Genomic DNA, 21,416 nt, shown 5'->3' with positions numbered 1-21,416 from the left:
ACTCACTACATGGTGTTACCTCTTTAAGAAGTTTGCCAGGGAAAAAGACTCTTCCTAGGTCGTATAACACATTTCATTTCTGGGTCAGATTATACCTAAAACAATCTAGGAGTTAATTGACTCTGTTTTTCCTTTAAAAATCTCCTGATTTCATAATTTCCTTGTATTCAATGAAATTCAAACAGATATTAAGCGCGTATTCTGTTTTTGGATAATAGATGATAATGTCTTACAGTAGCCCTGACAGGTGAGAATCAGCTAATTTTCACTTGCCTTTTGTAGGTTCAGCCATGTATTCTTTTTTAAAACAAATTTTTCTTGATATCTTTCTGCTTATTACAGCTCTAGAATTTCTCCTAGCATCCCTCCTCCACTGTTTCCCAGAGAATCATTCCATGTTAAAAAAACCATTTTTATAAAGAAGAAAGAGGAAGAAGAGAAAAAGCCCCAGCAAAACCAATCAACATATTGGAAAAAGGCTGAAAATATATACAATATTTTATACCTGTGGACTTCCTACCTCTACAAAGGAGTGTTGTGAGAAGTATCTTCTCATCTCTCTCTTTTGGTGCCATCCTTGTTCATTGTAATTTTGCAAAATTCACTTTTGATCGTTTTGTGGTGGTTCTTTACATTTACATAGTTGTAGTCATTATGCATATTGTTTTCTTGGCTCTGCTTACTTTACTCTGCATCAGATCCTGTAAAGCTTTCCAGGCTTCTCTGTATTCATCATATTCTTTATTTCTTACAGCATAGTAATATTCCATTACATTCTTATTCTTTTTTTTTTTGCGCGAGGCAATTGGGGTTAAGTGACTTGCCCAGGGTCACACAGCTTATACGTGTCAAGTGTTTGGTCTGAGGCCGGATTTGAACTCAGGTCCTCCTGACTTCATGAGGTTCTCTATCCACTGTGCCACCTACCTGCCCCTCCATTACATTCTTGTACCTCGGTTTGTTTAGCTGTTTCCCAGTCAGTGGGCATCTGCTTTGTTTCTAATTCTTTTCAGCCATTTATTCTTTAACTTGGGGCAATTGAAGTACTTGCCTCAGGTATAGGGGTAAATTTTAAACCAATTATATTTTAATTTTAAAAATAAATTTAAGTGTTTTTATTATGTTTAATATTATATTATACATTAAATATATTAATATCTAAACATATGTTATTGATTTTATTATATGGATAATTAATGTTTAAAATTTAAAGCCAGTTATATGAAGCTTTTCTTTATTAACAAAATTTGGGATATCTGTAAGGATCTTTTACTTCTAAAATTCTGTAATTCATGTTATAGATAAGAAAAAAAATAACCATTTAACAGTTAAAATACTGCCCCTAATGAGGTTTAATAATCAGTCTTACAGAAATAGTTTCAAAACTTTTGTGGACTGGAGTAGAGATGAAGAAAGGTAGTGGACAATGGATGTAAAATTTCAATGCAGGTTAGGACCTTCTCTGCAACCTAAAGCCTAAGGCTTTAAGTTTTGCCTGGAGTACCGTAGCCTGTAAGAGCAATTCAACTTTGGGACTTTTTATTCTGTTTAGATGGACAATTCAGGTATCCAAAGGAGACCATCTAGGATGATGAAGGGCCTTGAGTCCATGACATGAGGATCATTTGAAAGAATTGGGCATATTTAGCCTACGGAAAAGAAGATGGGGGAGGGGTGTGTGTGTGTGTGTGTGTGTGTGTGTGTGTGTGTGTGTGTGTGTGTGTGTGTGTGACACAGTAGCTGTCTTCAAAATATTTGAGGGCTACTCTGTGGAGAAGGTATTAGACTTGTTTTGTTTAACCCCACCACCTCCCCCAAATGGCAGAACCAGAAGCAATAATGGAAGTTGCAAAGGGGCCAATTTGTAACAATGATAGCTATTCAAATTGAATGGGCTGACTCAGTATCTCCCTCCTTAGAGAGGGGTTCGTGTTGAAGGTTCTTGTATATATGCTTTGGACTAGATAGTCAGCTCTCAAATTACTTGGCTAAGGAGTAATAAATCCATTCAGTTCAATAAACATCTGTTAAGCACTGTTAAGTTGTATTATAAAGTATTTTGTGTCATTCATTCTATTCAGCACAGAAGGGATGGGGAAATGGTAATAATAGGAGGAACAAATAAATAAAAGGAATATTTTTAAGCAAGAGGATATATTTTAGAGAAGAAACAGTGATGAGGACAAAGGTTCATGTTGAGTATGGTATAGGACAACTAATGGGGAAGTAAGCAGAAAACTTTACAATTGCTTAGAATAGATCTGTCTGATAACCCAACCCAGCCCTCTGTTAACATATTTTTAGCTTTTGTACCAGAAGAATGTTCTCCAGCTTTTGTCACAGTGGTATAGGATGACCCATTTAAAGGGAATTCTGTTGAACAAATTGGCTCATATAAACTTGTCCTTTGCAGTTCTAGGACTGATGGCCCACATGGGTGATTAATCTTTCATCAGAGTGCATGTTTTCTTGTCTTCAGGATTGAGCTACCTCCAGGGGTCAATCTGACGACTGCCCAAGGATCTTTGGAGTTTATGAATTTTTCAGAGGTTAGGTTGGAATTAACAGTTACATCCTTGAAAACTTTGTCTAATGGCGTAATATTGAAAGTTGCCCGGTCTACTTTGTGGAGGTACTCTGTCTTGTTTATTTTTTTTAAATCACCATTGAATGCTGTAATATAAAGTATGTATGTATCAGACAGACCTGAACTCTTGGAATTTGAGCTTCAGCTGGTGTACTCCATGGATGATGATCGGGGACACAGAAACAGAGCAACCAAGGTTCTGCCTTATGGGTCCTTTTAAAAAAGGAAAAAAAATATCTTACTTACTCATGGCCCTTGGATTCTGTTTCTTCCATCAGAAGCTCTGGTTTCCACATTGCTACTAAGCATAGCTATATTTGGCCTGAAGACTGTCCCAGTCAGAAAACTGAGGGTGTTGTCCAGTTTAAGCTGCTTTCAAATTGTGAGGAATGGGGGTGGGGACTGAGAGGTACATCTGTTATTCCACACCCTCTTCTCTATAAGTCTGGGCTACCTTCCCCAGCCTCATGTCTGTGACTTTGCTTTCAGAGTTGATTGGCAATAATCCTGTGTTTCAGCAGATCAGGTTTCTTCACTTGGTCTCTCGTGGTCTTTTTCCTGATTTAGTTTTCTCACCTCATCTCCTCATCTGCTATTTCAGGATAGTCCCATCCCTACTTGAGGATCCATTCTTGTATCATTATACTGTGGGCCTCCTTTTTTCTGCTATTGGATACTTTTCTTCCATTTGATCTGTAAGACCTTTAAAGAGCTGGGTGAGCACTGTGGCATAAGGTGATCAGGAAGGCCTTCAAAACAGGTGGGGATTTTTTTTCCTATTAATTTATTTATTTTTAGTTTTCTACAATCACTTCTGTAAGCTTTGGAGTTTTAAATTTTCTCCCCCTCCCTCCCCAAGATGGTGTATAATCTGATACAGGCTCTACAGATACATTCCTATTAAACATATTTTCATATTAGTCATGTTGTAAAGAAGAATTAGAACCAGTAGGAGAAACCACAAGAAAGAAGAAACAGAACAAAACAGAAGAAAAAAAGAACAAATAGCATGCTTCAATCTGCATTCAAACTCCATAGTTCTTTCTTTGGATGTGGATAGCATTTTCGATCATGAGTCTTTTGGAGTTGTCTTAGATCCTTGCATTGCTGTGAAGAGCTAAGTCTATCAAAGTTAGTTAGTCATCTAACAACATGGCTATTACTGTGTACAACATTCTCCTGGTTCGGCTCACTTCACTCAGCATCAGTCCATACAAGTCTTTCCAGGTTTTTCTGAAGTCCACTTGCTCATCATTTCTTATAGCACAATAATATTCTATTACATTCATGTACCACAACTTGTTCATTTATTCCGCAGTTGATGGGCATCTCCTCAATTTCAATTCTTTGCCACCACAGAAAGAGCTGCTATAAATATTTTTATACATATGGGTCCGTTTCCCATTTTTATGATCTCTTTGGGATACAGCCCTAGAAGTGGTATTGCTAGGTCAAAGGGTATGCACATTTTTATAGCCCTTTGGGCATAGTTCCAAATTGCTCTCAAAAATGGTTGGATCAGTTCACAAGTCCACCAACAATGCATTAGTGTTACAATTTTCCCACATCCTCTCCAGCATATATCATTTTCCTGTTTTGTCATGTTGGCCAATCTGATAGGTGTGATGTGGTACCTCAGAGTTGTTTTGATTTGCATTTCTCTAATCAGTAGTGATTTAGAGCATTTTTTCATATGACTATGGATAGCTTTCATTTCTTCATCTGAAAATTGCCAAAACAGGAGGAGATTGAGACTGTTCTGGGTTCTGAGGATCTGAAGACACAAGCATGAAATAGGCCCTGCTCTCAAGGAGTTTTGTCTTCTACTTGGCAGTTTCAAGCACATGCACAAATAAGTACAGCACATGGAAAGTTGAGGAAAAAACACTTGGCATAACTCAGGGAAGGCATCTTAGAAAAGGTGGCACTTAAGCTGAGCCCTGAAGGAAAAGGATTCTGAGAAATGGAGATATTCAGGTATGTTGCAGTCAAAACTAGTAATCATTGATACAGGGTTGGGGAACCTTCAGCCTCAAGGCCACATGTAGCCTTGTGGCCGCAGGTTCCCCACCCCTGGTAGACTCTTACTTTGTGTCAGCACTATGCTAAATGCTGGGGAGAGAAATTCAGAAGTGAGCTGGTTCTTGCCCTTAAAGAGTTTACATTCTCCTGGGAAGTATATGTTTAAAGATAATTAATTCAGTCTGTGTACACAGTAAATGTACCACAGTTGGGAGGTAGGGCACTAATAATTGGGGAATGAGGAGCTGGCCTCTCAAAGGAAGTAGCTTTTGAACTAAGTCTTGAAGGGAGTTTAGGTGCTCATTTATATATACATTTATATGTGTATTGTTGCCTTCCTTTTTAGAATGTAAGTTTCTTGAGATCAAGGACGGTTTTATGTTTGTATTTGGGGATTCCCAGTGCCTATCGCATTATAGGTACTTAATAAATGATTGTTGGTTGTTTAAAGAGGCAGAGATGAGGAGGGAAAACATTCCGAACATGAGGGAGGGAGTGGGGCAGGGGATGGTGGATAGCTTGTATAAAGGTAGGGATTTGGGAAATTTTGTGTCGAGTTTAGAGAAGAATGAGTTGGAGAGTAGAATGTGTGAGGAGGAGTAATGTGTATTCAACCTGGAAAGATTGGCTGGCGCTAGATGATGAAGGCTTAAACTAGTAAACAGAGGAGTTAGTGTTTATTTTATCCTAGATGCAGTGTGGAGCCATTGAAGCCTCTTAAGCAGGGTAGTGACTTTGACTTGTGCTTCAGGAATTCTAATTTAGCAGCTCTGTGAAGGATGGAGTTAGACCCATGAGAAGACTGTTGAAATAGTCCAGGCAAGAGGTGATGGGCTTGTACTGGAGTAGTTATGGTTTGAGGAGAGTAAAGGGGACAAATGAGAAGAGATGTTGAGGAGGTAGAATTGACAAGACTTGGCAACTGTTGGGTTATGTGGAATGAATGAGTGAAGAGTTGAGGTTGACTCCTATGTTCTGAACATGGATGATTGGAAGAATTGTCTCATCAACAGAAATGGAGAAGTTGAGGGGAGGGGGTAACAAATTCTGTTGACTTTGAGGAGTGTCAGGAAATATAGGTAGAGATGTCTTGCAGGCAGTTGGAAATGTAGGACTGGAACTCAGAAAGAGACTGAGATCTGGATATGTTTATTTGGGATTAATCTGTATAGAAATGGCAGTTGAACCCTTGGGAGCTGATGAGATAACCGAGAGAGAGAGAGTTTGGAAGACAGAAGATGAAATAAAGTCCTAGGTAGATCTGTGGGGTATACCCATACATCGGGGCAATCCATGGATGAAGATCCTGTAAAGACTTAGAAAATTCAAACTGATATGTAGGAATTGAACCATGGCAGGAAAGTGCCAGGAAAAGGGTGATCAATTATCAGATAATGCATAGAAGTCAAAAAGGAGGAGGACTGAAAAAGGCCCATTGGATTTAGCAGTTGAGTGATCATTGGTGACCTTGAAGAGAACAGTAGAGTTGAAAATCTGATTACTTTGGGGATTGAAAAAATGAGGGTTGAGATAGGTGGGAGATGGGAGTGTAGGTATTCTCTTCATATGTAATGTTCCAGCCATAGTGAACTAACAACTAGCTGTTCCAGGATCAAATTCAAAATGGCTGTACTTGGCATTCAGACCCTTCATAACCTAGCCCACTTCTACCTTTCCAGTCTTCTTGTTTTGTTTTTTTTTGTTTTGTTTTGTTTTGTTTTTGTGAGGCAATTGGGGTTAAGTGACTTGCCCAGAGTCACATAGCTAGTAAGTGTTATGTGTCTGAGGCTGGTTTTGAACTCAGATCCTCCTGACTCCAGGGTCAGTGCTCTATCCACTGCACCACCTAGCTGTCCTCCTTTCCAGTTTTCTTATACCTTACTCCCCCACTATATATTCTTTGATCCCATGACACTACTCTCCTGAGTGTTCCAAGAACAAGATACCCTCTTAGCTCTGGACACTCTTCTCTGGCTGTTCCTCTCATCTTGAAATGCTCTTCCTTGGCAGGGACTGTCTTTTCCTTCTTTTTGTATCTCCCACACTTAGCACAGTGCCTGGTTACATAGTAGGCACTTAATAAATGTTTATTGACTGACTTGAGCAAATAAATAAAATCAGGTAATGGAGTGTTGAGTTCTGGAACAGCTAGCTAGTAGTTAGTTCACTTTGGCTGAAACATCAAATTTGGAGAGGATATTATAAAATAAGGCTTGAAAAGCAGATAGAACAATGCCACTATAATGAAAAGAAAAGATATGGATTTAGAAAAAAAAGCTCTCTGTATTTGTACTAAGTACTTCTGTGTAAAAGTCTGACTTCCATAATCTAAATGGAATTGGCACAAATATATGAAGTCAGAAGTTATTTTCCAGCAGACAGATGGTCAAAAGACAAGAATGGTTTTCAGAAGAAGAAATATAAACTATCAATTATCACTTGAAAAAATATTTGAAATGGGGGCAGCTACGTGGTGAAGTAGATAGAGCACCAGCCCTGAACAGGAGGACCTGAGTTAAAATCTGGCCTCAGACCAAACACTTCACACTTACTAGCTGTGTGACCCTGGGCAAAGTCATTTAACCCCAATTGCCTTAAAAAAATTTTGAAATGACTGACAAACTAATAAATAAATATTAAAATAATCCTGATGTGTACTACCTCATGTCCCTTAAATTAGTAAAAATGCTAAGAGATGGGAAACTTTCTTGTTGGATGGCCTGTCTTCCTACAGGCCTGCTGATTCTCCGTAGGTGAAGCTATGAATTAGTTCAGCCATTATAAAAATCATTGTGAAATTATTCCAGAAAAGTTAATAAATTATTCATACCTTTTGATCTAGAGATACTACTACTTCCCAGTCAGGTTACTGACATTAAGAAAAGACATGTATGTAAATATTCATAGAGTTACTGTTAGTGATAACCAACAATTGGTTAAGAGCTAGACAGATTACTTCATATGACCGTAATAGAGAAAGTAACTGATGTAGTGGATATTCCTGCTGGACTTGGAATCTGGAAAACCTGGATTCAAATCCTGCCTCTAACACTCAATCTCCCAACTCTGTTACTAAGTCTCTGGACTTTTCTGCTTCCTTGTCAGCCGCCTTCTCACTCTGAAACTAATGCTGTTCTTGTGGCCCTCTCCTTTGATTAGTGAATCGCTGTCAGGGACCACCATTTCAGGAGGTGCTCAGATCATCATCCTTAATTCCTGCCTGGCTCTATTCCAGTTTCTGAATTTTTCCAACTCCTCCTTAGCAGCGTTGTCCCATGTGGATGCCCCTCTCCCCTTTGTAAGCTCCTTGAGGTCTGGGGCTGTATTTTTTTGCCAGTATTTGTATTCCCAGTGCATAACAGTGCCTAGTACATAGTAAGTGCTTAATAAACACTTTAGCTATCTAGTTACATAGCTATCTGTTAGCTGTTTGACCCTGGGCAAGTCATTTAATCTGAGCTGCAGTTTCCTCATTTGTAAAAAGGAAAAAATAAAACCTGTAGCACCTCACAAAGTTAGGCTGAAATGAGATAATTATGTAAGTCACCTTGTAAATTTTAATGCCCTGTATAAATCTTTATTACTCTGTGATAAGGAATTATGAATATAAAGATACAGAGAAAAACAGTAGAATTGTATGAAATGATACAAAATGAATAAAGCAGACCCAAAAGAATGATATACATGGTGAATGCAACAATATAACTCAACACAGAGTTAACAAAACTGGTCAAATAAGACATTGTTAAAACCCTAGCCTAGTGCCAAAGTTGTAGGATTTATCCTTCCTCTCCATTAACAGTCATTAAATGGTTTTTTGTTTGTTTTTGTGGGGGCAAGTCTTTGGGGGAAATATTTATTTGTATCAAACACAGATGATATAAAAATTTGTCAGTCTCCCCCATTCCCTCCTACCCCCAACCCCCCCCCCCCACCTCCCCATAGTAGGTGTGAGCCACAGTATGGGAGATCTTAAATGCCAGGCTGCGAAGTTAGCATTTACTCTGTCAGCAGTGGAGAACCACTAAAAGTTTTAGAACAAAAAAGGGCCTTAAGAAGATTATTCTAGTAGCCTTATGGAGGATAAATTGGAGTGGGGAAAGTCTGGAAGGAGGCAGATTAATGATGAGGCCATGACTGCAGGAGAGATGGTGAAGTCATTAGTGTGAGTGAAGAAAAGAACCTAGAGGAAAGATGTGTGAGGGAGGTGGAGTTAACTTATTTGGCAGTTGATGGACATATGGCAGATGAGGAAGGAGAGTAAAGAGTCATGGATGACTCCAAGGTTTGGAACCTTTTGTGACTGAAAGGATGGTGGGTCCTCAACAGAAATTGGGAGGTTTGGAAGAGGTGCATTTGGTTTAAGTGAGGGAAAAGATGAGTTCTGTTTTGGACACATTGAATTTGCTGTGCCTTTGGGCAATCAAGCAGGAGGTCCCCAGCAGGTATGTATCAGCCTATCTAGATTTCTTGGCCTTTCTAATTGGAAAGTTGTTGCTTTTGTCTAGCCTTCTCTTCTGCTGCTGCTTTGGTCCTATTTTCTTGGTGCACATGTAGATCTAGTTGCTCCTCATCCTCTAGGGGTTCACCTTCACCTCAGGTGCTTGAAGATGATATTTCATCCTTGATTTCTGCTCAGTCTTCTCTCCAAGTTCATTACTTCTAATCCCAATGATACTGATGTTGTTAGTGGATTTTGGTGCTGAAATCTGGCTGAGCCTGATTTAACTTGCGTTGAGGTAGCACTAATCTAAATGAGCTTTTTGGAAAGGTTTGCACAGAGACCTGTGCTCTCTGAGTGCATTTTAGTCCTAAATTATCGCTCTTGCTCTCGCTTTGCCTCTTCTCCATTCCTCTTAACTTCCTTTTTTCAGTTCCAGGACCATATTCTACTCGTTTGTGTACTCCCTCTCTCCCTCCGAAGGATATCATATCCCAGTATTGCCTTTGCAAGCAAGTTATCTTTGTGGCCACTTATCATAAGTGCTTTGTTGTCTCTTCAGTCCACATCTGCCCAGGCAGCTCTCTGGTGTCCTGGCAACCAAAAGATCTCTCTCACTCATTAGGGCAATAGTTAGGAAGTGGGTGAGTGGATAGGGAGCTGCTAGGTTGGAGTCTTGTATACTTAGTTTTTTCCCTACATTCAAAAACTGTCCAGTACTTTAAAAGAATATATTTCTCTAAATCTTCGTGCTACTTGGCATGAATAAGATGTAGCTTCTTCTCTATTCAAAGAAGCTTAGAAAGGGGCTGGCTAGGTGACCTAAGAAGTGCTTCTTCCCAAAAAACATTTATCTGATTGGTGACATACCCAGTACTTTTTGTCCTTTACCCAGTAGGAATATTTCAACCAACCAGCCAACGTGTATAATAATAGCCTGTTTAAAAAAAATCTTTGTACCCAACCTGCAAACTTTTTTGAGAAGTCATTTCAAACCAGGCACTAACAGAACAACAAAAACCACTTAATTACATGTACATGATGTGACTGGATCATCTTAGAAGTATTCCTCTTAAGGGTAAAAACTCAGTTTTTAACTCTTGGTGTGGTCAGAATTTACCGTAGATTTTTTGAGGTCTTGTGGTTATTAGTACATTTTTGAATGAAGTTTTTGTCACCATCCTATTTTTTTAAAGTACCATAATAACTTTAAAAAATCAATTTTATTTTTAGTTGTGAATTCTCTACCTTTCACTTCCCCCTCCCTCACTTCCTTGAGAAAGCAAGAAAAACAAAACCCATTAAAAACAAGTATAGTTAAGCAAAACAGATTCTCCGATTGGCCTCAGTGTACAGTGAGTCCCTCTGCTTTGTTTCGAGGTGGGTAGCATGTTTCACCATAATTCTTCTGAAATGTCATTGTATTGATCAATTCTTTAATATTGTTGTTATTGTATAAATTGTTCTCCTGCTCACTTCACTTTTTATCAGTTCATACAAGCCTTCCCAGGTTTCTCTGAAACCATCCCTTTCATCATTTCTTATAGTAACATGTGTTTATTGATTTAATGAAGCACAGTAGCATCCTAGCAAATTCATATGCCATGACTTGTTCAACTACACCCCAATTGATGGGCACTCCCCCATGCCACTATAAAAAGAGCTGCTAAATATCATTGTACACATGGGTCCTTTTTCGTTCTTTGATCTCTTTAGAGTATAGCTCCAGTAGTGATATTGCGTAGGTTGGAGGGGTATGCATAGTTTAATAGTTTTTGGTGCATAGCTCCAAATTCTTTTCTAGAATGACTTGATCTGTTTGCAGTTCTGCCAATAGTGCATTAACATACCTATTTTCCCACAGCTCCTTCAGCATTTGCCATTTTCCTTTTTCATCAACTTTGACAATAGGTTATAAATGATACCTCAGAATTATTTTAATTTTCATTTCTCCAGTTATTAGTGGTTTGAAGCATTTTTTTCCCCTGTAGCTTGGATTTCTTTCTCTGAAAACCATCTGTTCATATCTTTGAACTATATTTCATTTGGGGAATACTCTCATTCTAAATGGAAATAAGGGAGATTTATACAGTAAGATTATAGCTTTATTCAGAGGTACTCTAGAAGAGAGACTTGCGACTGTATTGGGATAGATGATTTAGAGAAATCCTGCAGTCTTTTCTTTCTCCTTAGCATGTCATGTTTAGTTGATTACTTTTCCCTGCCTTGGTTTATCCCTTTATCTTTTTACCTCATTTCTGACTCTTCCAGGAGTCTTCCTGACCTGATTGAAGTGTACAGGATTTGTGAACTTCTACCTCATATACCTACAGTCACTCTTATTTCTCCCAACCATTCATGCCAAAATCACATATTCCCTTAGCATCACAGGATCATAGATTTAGAGCTGAAAGTTACTTTTGGGGGTCTTCTAGGCCAATTTCCTCATTTTACAGTTAAGGGTAATGAGGCTTGTAGAAATTAGGTGACTCTTGGGAAACAAGCTGAGATAGGAGTTGGAAAAGAAATGAATAAAAGAGAATGTTTTCGTAGTGGCCAGAGTCTGGGGCTCTGGGCTCATATGCATGATTATCATGCAATAAATGACAATCAGGTTACTTGGGCATTGATGATTTTAAATACATTTCATTTTCAGGAAGGTGCAAGGCTGCAAGGTTGATTATAGCAGCTGACATCTCTCCTGTCTCAGAACTCTTATCAGCAGCTTGGCTTTTCAAATCAATTTAAAAATAAAAATTCCATCAGCAGCTGTTATTCTTGTTTCAGCCTTGGATCTGAACCTGCTAGGGAAACTTATATGTCTTAAGTTGAGGAGCAATAGTTATGTGAAGAATCTCTGAGAATGACAGGGTTAATGTGGGTATCTGGAGAACTGATTAGATTTTGTGTTTACATAACACTTTTATTTTCACATTTCCTTTGCATTTTGTTCTTCTTATTTGTAAATGTGGCACTTGTCTATTTTTGAAGACCAGAAAAACCTCTGTGCAGAGAAGCTCAAGAAGACAAGAAATTCAAGAGTACAAGACTGTATGTAGTTAAACTGGTTAACTAACTGTAGGGTGAAGACTACAAAGGGAGGAAAAGTAATGCCAAAGTAGGGATGAGTCTTCTGTTCTTCACACTACATCTCCCCTGTTCTTCAACCAAGTCTCAATATGACATAAAGCACTTCACATCCTGTTTGCCTTCCTTTAGGTGTTCTCTGGTTTATTAGGTGGGTGTCTTCCTAGAGGCTGGTGATCAGAACACAATGTAGGCTAACCAGTGCAAGCCTCTATATCTACAGGTGAGGAAACTGAGGTCTAAAAAGATAAAATGACTTGCCCAGGGTGAAGGGATCTGCATTGCTTCTTGGCTTCTGCTTCTCAGACTCCTTAGCTTACTTCACAGCTCTTCTGTAATGATTCCTGTGAAAGCTTTTTCAGATCCCCTAATTGATTGTTGTCTTTAGGGCTTGAAGAGGACCAAAATGACATCTGCTATGTCAGGGTCAAGGTACAGTGACTGGCTGATTAGACCAATATGAGCTAGGCACAAATGAACATTTGGAACAGAAAAGTTTCTAAGTTTGCATATCTCATATTTCTTTTGAGCTACTGAAATTCAAATTCACTTGTTACTTAAATACCTCAAAAAGCTTGATTTTATTGGTTTAGGTATTCTCTTAACACCTCCATGACTACGGATTCTTTACCTTTTTTGTGTCACGGATAAAGCTTTTGGACCCCTTCTTAGAATTATGTTATTAAATTCATAAAATAAAATGCATAGGATTGCAAAGAAACCTAATTATATTGAAATAGTTATCAAAATAGGAAAAAAAACAAGTTCATGGACTCCTAGTTAAGAAACTCTGACTTAGTGTATGGGTTTATGAGTTGCTGTGACCAAAAATATCCAATTAGTTGGTTCTCTGATGATAGATATATAGTTCATTCCCAGGTCTGTACATGAAACCTTTCCATAATGGTCATATCCACAGAGTTTTCATTTCATTGGCATAGCAAGAACCCAAAGTTACCCCCATGCCATGGTGAAGCTTTAAAGTAGGACTTTAACAGAGAACACACGTACAAATTACAAAACAATATATAAGTACATGAGAAGTGCAGAGTGATAAGTGAGATCTAAGTAAAGAAACCTCATTATCAGTAAAGGAAGGATCAGGGAAGGTCCAAATAGTAAGGTAGCATGTGAATTGGGCTTTAAAAGACAAGTAGGAATTCAACCAACCATAAATGAGGGAGGATGCCATTGGAGGCTTAGGGAACAGTGTAAGCAAAGTCATGGAGGTAAGAAAACACATACCAGGAATAGTAAGTAGAGAGGTCATGTTTAGCAGAATTATAGAGTATGAGAAGAGAATAGTATAGGATAAAGCTAAAGAAGGAAAGATATGTTAAATTGTAGAAGATCTGAAATGTCAGGCTGAGTTTGAACTTTATTCAGCATTAGAGCTAGAATTCTGTGTTCCAGCTAAGCTAGCCTACTAACTGTTCCTCAGTCTTGCTCTTCCATCTTCCACCTCCATGCTTTTGCAGAAGCTGTCCTCCAGGCCTGCAATGCACTTCATCCTCATCTTTACTTCCTAGACTCCTTGTCATTCTTCAAGGTTTAACTCAGGTGTCACTTCTTCCATGAAGCCTGCCTTCATCCATTCAAACTATTTTCCCAAATCTCACCTCCCTTCACAGCCAGTGTCCTAGAAAAAGTGTATATTAGACATTGCCTCCAGTACCTCATCTCCTACTTAGTTCTTGAACATCTTGCAACTGAGCTTTTGATTCCACTACTAGACTGAAATTGGTTTCTCTCAAGTTACCAGTGATCTCTCTTGATAAACCAATGGTTTTTCCCCAGTCCCACCTTTTCCTTCTTGATGTCACTACAGTTTTTAATTCTGTTGACCTCTTCTTGAAAAGTCTCACCTTGAGTGTTCATACTCTTCTTGTTCTCTTCCTATCTGCTGAATGACTTCTCATTCTAAGAGGCAGCATCCATAGAGTTTTGTCTTGGAGTTTTTCCTCCCCCTTTCTCCTTTCTCTCTCAAGTGATCTCATAAGTACCCTTGTGGTCAATCATCTGGCCTCTTAACTGACTCCTCTTAATAGTCAAGCCCAAATTCTCTTTTCTAAAGTCTAGCCCTGTATCATCAACTGCCTGTCACCATCTTCATGTGGATGCCACATAGATTTCTCAAATTCAACATGTCCAAAATGGAACTCATTTTCTTCCCCTATATCCCTGCCTTGTCCTCACATTTCCCTGTTTTGATAGAGGTACCGTGATTCTTCCAGCTACCCAACTCTGCAGCCTTCAGTCTGCCCCTGTACATCACTGCCCCTCATTTGCCCACATCCAGTCAGTTGTCTAGTCTTGTTGATTACACCTCCACAGCAATCTTGTATCTGTCCTCTTCACTCATACCCTGGATTCAGGCACTTGTCACCTCTCACCTGTACTGTTACAATAGCCTCCTAACTGGTTTCTCTGCTTCCATTCTTTCCTCTTTACATTCCATTTTCAACATACCTGCAAAAATTGTCTTCATAAAGTAGGAGTCTGGTCATGTCATTGCCTTTTAAAGAAGTTCTCCACTATTAGGATAAAATACAAACTCTTCAACTTGATATGTTTAAAGCTCTTCACATTTAAATTCCAGCCTACCTTTGATTTTATTTTAAAAATTTTAAATAATTTTTTTCATTAGCAGGCATTTATTTTGTTTCCTCTTCTGCCCAACTCCACCTTGGGGAAAAAAAAAAGAAAAATGAAAGCTTTGTAACAAATACAGAGTGTCAAGAAAAACACATTCCCTTATTAGTCATGTCCAAAAATGTGTGTCTCCTGCATATTTAGTCCATCACTTCTGTCACAAGGTGGGTAGCATTCTTTACTGTGCCCTCTGGAATCCTTGTGTAGGTTGATCACTGTGTTAAGTTTCCAGCCTACTTTTTTATTTAATGGTTTTCCCCCCAATTACATGTAAAAACTATTTTTAACATTTGTTTTTAAAATTTTTGAGTTCCAAATTCTCTCCCTCCTTCCCTCCCTTATTTCTCCCTTCCATGAAAAGGCAAGCAATTATACATGTGCAGTCATGCAAAACATATTTCCACATTAGTCATGTTGTGAAAGAAAACACACTCAAAAAAAACCACAAGAAAAATAAAGTAAAAAAAAAGTATGCTTCAATCTGCATTCAGAATCCATCTGTTATTTTTTCTGGAGATAGCATTTTTCATCATCAGTCCTCTGGAGTTGTCTTGGATCATTGTATTGCTGAGAATAGCTAAGTCATTCTCAGTTGATCATCATACAGTATTGCTGTTACTGTGTACACTGTTCTGGTTCTGCTCACTTCACTTTGCATCAGTTCATGTAAGTCTTTCCAGGTTTTTCCAGAGAGCATCCTGCTTGTCACTTCTTATAGTACAGTAGTATTCTATCACAATCATCTGCCACAGCTGTTCAGCCATTACCCAGTTGATGGGCATCCCCTCAATTTTCAGTTCTTTGCTACCACTGAAAGAGCTGCTGTAAATATTTTTGTACAAATAAATCCTCTTCCCTTTTTTTTAAAGCCTCTTTGAGCTATGGAACTAGTAGTGCTATTGCTGGATCAAAGAGTATGCATGGTTTTATAGCCCTTTGGTCATAGTTTCAAATTGTTTTTCAGAATGGTTGAATCAGTTCACAATTCCATTGACAATGCATTAGTGTCTTAATTTTCCGGCATCCCCTCCAACATTTGTCATTTTCTTTTTCTGTTATATTAGTCAATCTGATAAGTGTGGGGTGATACTCCAGAGTGTTTTAATTTGCATTTTTCTAATCAATAGTGATTTAGAGCATTTTTTCATATGATTATAGATAACTTTGATTACTTCAGCTGAAAACATCCTGTTCATAGCCTTTTGACCATTTAGCAATTAGAGAATGGTTCTTATTTTTATAAATCTGACTCAGTTCTCTATATATTTGAGAAATGATCCAGCCTACTTTTCTGTAGTTATTTTGTTATTCTTCTTCATTTATTCTTATGTACCAGCCAAACTAGCTTACTTGCTGTTCCTTAACTCTGCATGCCTTCTCTGTCTCTGTGCCTTTATACAGGCTGTCCCAAATTCATGGAATGCATTACCTCCTACACCTATGTTTCTTAGAATGCTTAGTATTCTTTAAAGTTTATCTGTACTTCCTTTGACAACTATATCCAGATCACCCAGTTGTCAGCATGCCCTCCCTGCTCATGTTAGATTATCTTTCCTTATCTGTTTAAATATTGCATCCCCCTAGTAGAATGTAAGCTCCTGAAATGCAGAGACTTTTGTTTTTGTCTTTGTATTCTCAAATGCTATGGTTTGTACATATTAGGTACTTAATATTTGTTGAGTTGAATTGAATTGGGGAGACAAGAAGTTATTGAAGGGTTTTGAACAGATTAATAACATTTATTAGATCTTTCGTATAAAGGAAGATAAATCTGAAGCAGTCCTGACTTCAAGCTGATCTTGGAGTTATCTGGATCCCAGAGCTGTCTAATGTCTCGCAGCATGGACCAAGAAGTCCTAGATCGTTCTGTACTCCTCTGCTGACTCTTCCTGTTGTGTCCAAAGCCCTCTCTTAAACTTCCCTGATAAAAGATCAAAATGTATACTTACTGCAACAGTAAAGTGATATGGTTTTACAGTGTGATTTGAATTGACCTTCAGAGGAACAGTGGAACTTGACAGATACATAATTCTGGGAGATACATAATCATGACTCATGGTTTGTTTAGTGACATTTACCTTCAGAATAGAACTTCTGTAAGTCATGAGGTCATGAGGAATTATGGAAAACTGAAAAAGGAAGGGTAGAGACTTAGAAGAACAATATTAGCTAGCTGGGGTGCTGAAGGATTTGGTCTGTTGATATCTACTGAATTCCAAAGTATTAATGTAGTTTCTTCTGAAGAAGGAAACTTCACTCTGAAAATCAACTGTATGCCACTAATGTACAAATTGATATTATTCAGCCTAAAGAAAAAGCTAACCAGCTGTCCCTCTCTGCCTCAACTCAGCTTGTCTGTAAAGCTTATGGCTCATTCCCCAAGCTTTAGCTGCTGAGGTAAGGGAGAAAAAGAGCTAAAAAGTAGAAGACTCAATACTGACCCAAGGGGATATGACAGCTTGCTGTATGAAAAGATAGAGAACAAGAGAGAGGAAGAATGTGGCTCCATACCTGGGCTGTTACTTAAGCCTAGACTCACCACTCTGCCAACTAAGTGGCAGCAATAAGGAACAGTAAAAATTGTGTCCAGAGCAGTGGATGAGCCAGCTGTTTCAGGAAGCAGTCAGAGGTCAGGATCAAAGGTCTTAACTAGCTACAGAATCCTGAAAGGAAAAATAAGAGCAAAAAAGGAGATGTCAGGGATCCATAAAGTGGGCTTTTTCCTTCTAATAATGAGAGGAAGAGGTCTGAGGCTCAGCACCTAAACTGTGTTCTTAGAATCAGCTGGCAAAGATAGTTATCTAAATGAGAGGTGGCCCGACTCCCAGATATCTACTCCAGAAAAGCCCGAAAGTTCAGGCCAGATTGTCCAAACATCCATTAAGAAACTATAGTAAGTAACATTTTCTGCCCCAGAACTGCACAGAAGTCAGCTAGCAGCCTGAAGGCAAGAGGAAAAGGTAGGTTCACATGTACTTCTCCCAGCAAAGCCACCACTTGTATGTCCCAGACATAGTGGAAATATGTAGCCTACAAGGTTCTGCAACTAGAGGTAGCAAGAATTGAGGACTCTTCTAAGCAGACCTTAGGGAAGGGACCTTGGAAGCCCTAGAGAGTGGCAACAGCAGTGACTGGGATGGCATAGCACTCAACCACGAACAGCCCAGGCCCAGGGGCTGTCCTGAGATGCCAGGTGTTGAGTGAAATAAAAGCTCTTGAGGAAAGAATTGGAAAGAAGCAAGTAGCTTAGAAGAGAAAGTGGCAGGGGCAGCTGGGTGGCGCGCTGGATAGAGCACTGGCCCTGGAGTCTGGATGACGTGAGTTCAAATGCCACTTCAGACACATAACACTCACTAGCCATGTGACTCTGGGCAAGCCACTTAACCCCAATTGTCTCACCAAAAAAAAAAAAAAGAAAAAGTGTCAAACCTTATCCAAGAAATGGGATTCCTTGAAAACTAGAACAGACCAGACAAATTAATGATTCTATGAGATAGCAAGAAACGTTATGGTACATACAAAAGATTGAAGACATAGAAGAAAATGTAAGATATCTAATACCAAAAACAGTAGACCTGGAAAATATCAAGAAGAGACAATTTAAAAATCATTGAGCTTCCTAAAAACTGATTTTTTAAAAAGCCTCGATAATATTTCAAGAAATCTTAAATGAAAACTGCTATATCTTTTAGAACCAGAGGGCCAAGTAAAGACAGAAATGATCCACTGATCATCTCCTGAAATGAAACCCAAAAGAAAAAGTGCCAGGAATATCATAATCAAAATCCAGAATTCATGTGAAGGAAAAAATGCTGCAAGTATCTAGAAAAATGTTCGAAGAAATTAGTTCAGGAAACTAGTTAGAATCACAGAAGACCTAAGCAGCTAAAAAGCAGAGGAAATCTTGGATACCATGTTCCAAAAAGCAAAATCAATCAATCAATCAAACATTTGTTAAGTACCTACTGTGTGCCAGGCACTATGCTAAGTAATGGGAATACAAATAAAAACAAAAAAAAAAAAACAGTCCCAGCCCTCAAGCAGCTTACACTCTAATGAAGGAAACAATTATACAAAGCAAGCTGTATGTAGGATAAGTAGGAAATAATTAATAGTGGGAAAGCATTGGAATTGAGAAGGGTTGAAGAAGGCTTTCTGTAAAAGATGGGATTTTAGTTAGGACTTAAAGGAAGCCAGAAAGGTCAGTAGTTGGAGCAGAGGAGGGAGAGTGATCCAGGCATGGGAGGGAGTCAGAGAAAATGTCTGAAGCTGAGAGATGGAGCCAAAAGGCCAGTGTCACTGCATCAGTCTGTTGAGAAGTAAGATAGAAGACTAGAAATGTGGGAGGGGCTAAGTTATGAAGGGCTTTGAATGGGAAACAGAGCATTTTGTATTTGCTTTTGGTGGAAAGAGGAAACCACTGGAGTTTATTGCAGGGGGGGGCAGGGAGGTGTGACATGGCTGGATTCCTATTTTAGATAAATCACTGTAATGGCTGAATTGGAGAGTGGATTGAAGTGGGGAGAGTTGAGTCAGGCAGACTCACTTGCAAGCTATTGTAATCAAGGCAGGAGGTTAGGAGGGCCTGCAGGGCAGTGTCGGAGGAGAGAAATGAGTGTATTGGAGAGATATTGCAGAAGTGAAATGGATAGGCTTTGGATATAGGGGATGAGGGGTGTATAATAAGAGGCAGAAGAGTCTAGGATGACTCCTAAGTTATGACCCTGAAGGACTGGAAGGATGGTGTTGCCCTCTACAATAACAGGGAAAGTATTGGGGGTGGGGATGTTAGGGGGAAAGATAATGAATTCTGTTTTGTACATACTGAGTTTAAGATGTCTACTGGATGTCCACTTTGAGATGTCTTAAAGGCAGTTGGAGATGGGAGGTCAGCAGAGAGATTGGGCGACAAAAATAGATTTAAGAATCATCAGTATAGAGATGATAATTAAATCCATGGGAGCTGATAAGATCACCATGAATACTATACTACATGAGGTAGTGTAGAGGGAGAAGAGAAGAGAGCCTAGGACAGAGCCTTGAGGAATACCTGTGATTAGAGGTTGTAATCTAGATCCAGCAAAGGAGATAGAGAAGGAAGAGTCAAATAGGTAGAAAGAAAACCAGGAGAGAATGGTATCTCATACTTAGAGAGAGAGAAGAGTTTCAAGTAGGAGAAATCAATCAACAGTGTCAAAAACTGCAGAGAAGTCAAGGAGAAAGAGGATTGAGAAAAGGCCATTGGATTTGGTAACTAAGAGATCATTATTAACTTTGGAGAGAGCAGTTTCAGTGTAATAATTAGGTCAGAAGCTTGATTGTAAGGGTTTAAGAAGAGAAAAGGTAGATGCTTACAACCAGGAATAACTTAGTCATTTATCCAACCTAGGGTTGTCAGAGGGAAACAAACATGGAGGTCTTTGGACACTGAGGTTGGGGTCAGGCCAGGAACATATCATGTGCAGAGGACTCCAGTGTCTAGTGAGAGGCTGTGCACCTGAACAGAGGTCCCAGACCTATGCCAGGATCTGTGATGGCTTTATGGCTGTGTACCCAGTTTCTAGTAACAGTTCCAGGACAGACTGAAAAGGAGACCTTTACCTGAGGGAGGGAGGGGGAGTAATGTTATCAAGCAGGGAGGATCTGAGCTATGTATTAAGATAGAAGGAAGTTCAGAAGCAAGTAGCAGTAGTGTAGCTAAGACCTCCAGGAGCAAATATGATCTCAGTTCTAGCTTTTAGCCAAGCGTGCAGAAGAATAAGCACGGCAGGAAACCCAGACCAAAGAGGAGTCTACAGTTCTATCACTTAGATACAGCTAGTTGATAGGGGCTGAATTCAGCAGCATTCTGCTGTTGCTCAGACTGAAACCCAAATAAGTAAATAACTTGTAGAGCTCAGACAAGGGGAGGGGTAGCAGTTAGATTTTGCCCTCTATTAGACCACTTTGGGAGCACTAAAAGCTTGCAGGTCCCCAGCCTGAGCTGGCCCTGAGATTCTGGAACGAATAAATACTCATTACCCCCAAGAAAACTGGAACAGGACCAGCCCAAACTTATTATGGTGGCAGGGAAGCTCAAGACACAAATCCAGAAGAAAAGAATGATTGCAAAACATCTTCAAGCAAAGCCATATAGAAGGCAAAAAAACCCAGCTTAGGAACAAACTCAGCTTGGATTTCTGAGAGAAATAAAGCAAGCATTTAAAATGTTTTTATAAATGAAATGAGAGTGCTTGAGAAAAAAATTGAAAGACAAATAAGAGCTATGATAGAAAGAATTGGAAAAGGATATTAACAGTTTGGCACAAAGAGGTACAAAACTTTACCCAAGCCTCAAACTCCCTGAAAATTTGAATGGACCAAATAGAAGCCAATGACTCCAAAAGACAATAAAAAATATTAAAACAAAGTCAGAAGACAGGGAAAAAAATGGAAGAAAACATACAATTTTCACAGCAAGAACAAATGGCCTAAAAAACAGATTGAAGAGAAAAAACTTAAGAATCATTGGACTGTCTGAGCACCATTGCAAAAAAAAAATAGCCTAAACATTCTATTTCAAGAAATCTTAAAAGAAAACTGTCCAGATCTCTGTCTCTGTCTCTCTGTCTCTCTCTCTCTCTTTTG

The 21,416-nt window shown here is 39.0% G+C and overlaps 1 protein-coding gene across 2 annotated transcripts in view; it reads left to right on the top strand.

The window, feature by feature from the left end:
* The window catches only part of PRUNE1 (prune exopolyphosphatase 1), a 59,987-nt gene that overhangs the window by 1,148 nt on the left and 37,423 nt on the right, over positions 1 to 21,416 (top strand). The window contains exon 1 of one of the 2 annotated variants that reach the window (XM_078154884.1): positions 10,407 to 10,430. The exons of the other annotated variant lie outside the window; for it this stretch is intronic. The gene's annotated coding sequence lies outside the window, so the exon portion shown is untranslated. Of the gene's footprint in view, positions 1 to 10,406; positions 10,431 to 21,416 lie in introns of those variants that run through there. 2 annotated transcript variants of the gene reach the window in all.

This window comes from Phascolarctos cinereus, unplaced genomic scaffold, assembly GCF_003287225.1.
Source record: "Phascolarctos cinereus isolate Bilbo 61053 unplaced genomic scaffold, phaCin_HiC Scaffold_5;HRSCAF=322, whole genome shotgun sequence".
Taxonomy (NCBI): domain Eukaryota; kingdom Metazoa; phylum Chordata; class Mammalia; order Diprotodontia; family Phascolarctidae; genus Phascolarctos; species Phascolarctos cinereus.
This window is presented reverse-complemented; position numbering and strand designations above follow the sequence as displayed.